The 1,136-nt window shown below is 40.3% G+C and overlaps 1 protein-coding gene across 2 annotated transcripts in view; it reads left to right on the top strand.

Moving 5' to 3' along the window:
- Positions 1-935: 935 nt before the first annotated feature.
- The window catches only part of nlrc3 (NLR family, CARD domain containing 3), a 19,626-nt gene continuing 19,425 nt past the window's right edge, over positions 936-1,136 (top strand). Inside the window, exon 1 of one of the 2 annotated variants that reach the window (XM_083636233.1) lies at positions 936-1,070. The gene's annotated coding sequence lies outside the window, so the exon portion shown is untranslated. The remainder of the gene's footprint in view (positions 1,071-1,136) is intronic. The other variant, XM_083636234.1, reaches the window with a different exon arrangement.

The raw sequence follows: 1,136 nt of genomic DNA, 5'->3' as shown, positions 1-1,136 counted from the left end.
AAAAAAATAATAGGCTACTAAAATTGAAATGAGTAATGTACTATGTTAGAAATGGTCACATTTTAGACTTTTCAAGAACCAGGCCTTGAGACTTTTTGTGAAGGTGTGGTAAGTGGTACGGTTTCTTATCTCTGTTGGTAGGCTGTTCCACAAATGGGAAGCTCTTACAGAAAAAGATGATTGGCTGAAGGAGCTGGACCTGAAAGGGACAATACAGTCCACTCTGTTGTTTAGTTTTCAGCTTAACAAAACCACAAAGTGGTGGAGGTGCCATGCCATTTAAGATCCAGAACATCAAGCAGGTGTCCATGTATTTCATTAGATTTTCACAACTAAGGATGTCATGTTGAGTATTGGGTTTTCTGTCTAGCACTTTGAGAGCCTGTTTGTACAGAGAGAGAGAATGGGCCTTCAGTGTTGTACCTTTTGCTTGAGTCCAGCTTGTCAAGCAGTATGTTAGGTGGGGAATGATGATCATTGAATTCATATAGGTTAAGGTTAAGTTTGATATGGACATCACAGAGCATTGGAGATGTAACATACATGTATGCACAACAACCAGATACACAGTGTTAAGTGTGTTAGGCAGTTTCTTATATCTAAAATTTGGTTTTATTTGGCTGTCTGTACTACGTTCTTCTTTATCTGTCTCTATAGACTGTTTTCACAGAATTGTCAGTCATGCTCTGCTCCTTCTTCTTCTTCTTTCCATACTAGCAAACACTGCAACAGGAAGTGAGCTGCAAGAGCAGATGCATCTCGAGGTTTCAGGTTGAAAGACAAAGCAAACGCTTTTTTAAGCCTTTTTCTTTAAATATGATATGACATACTGTAGGGTGTCAAACCCTGCAAGCCACAAGACAGGAAGGAAGACAAGATAGACAGGAAAGAGATGCGACTTGACACAGTTACACCAGCCGCAGCACTGCAGTCTATTAGTGATCCGGTTCATCGCATGCAACTGTAGTCTTCACACCGGGCTTTCTGCTGCCATCGAAATATGGTCCTAACATGTTTCATCCTTTGGCACAGTTCGGTAAAGTTGGAAAAATAGACCTACAAACGCCATGGTGAGTAAAAACTATTTTTCATTTATTTTACCTCTCATCTTTCCGCCTGGTGTTTCTCTTTGTCTC

Source organism: Poromitra crassiceps, assembly GCF_964638095.1.
Source record: "Poromitra crassiceps genome assembly, chromosome: 4".
NCBI lineage: Eukaryota > Metazoa > Chordata > Actinopteri > Beryciformes > Melamphaidae > Poromitra > Poromitra crassiceps.
The sequence above is the reverse complement of the archived record's forward strand: the minus strand, read 5'-3'. Positions and strand labels throughout refer to the sequence as shown.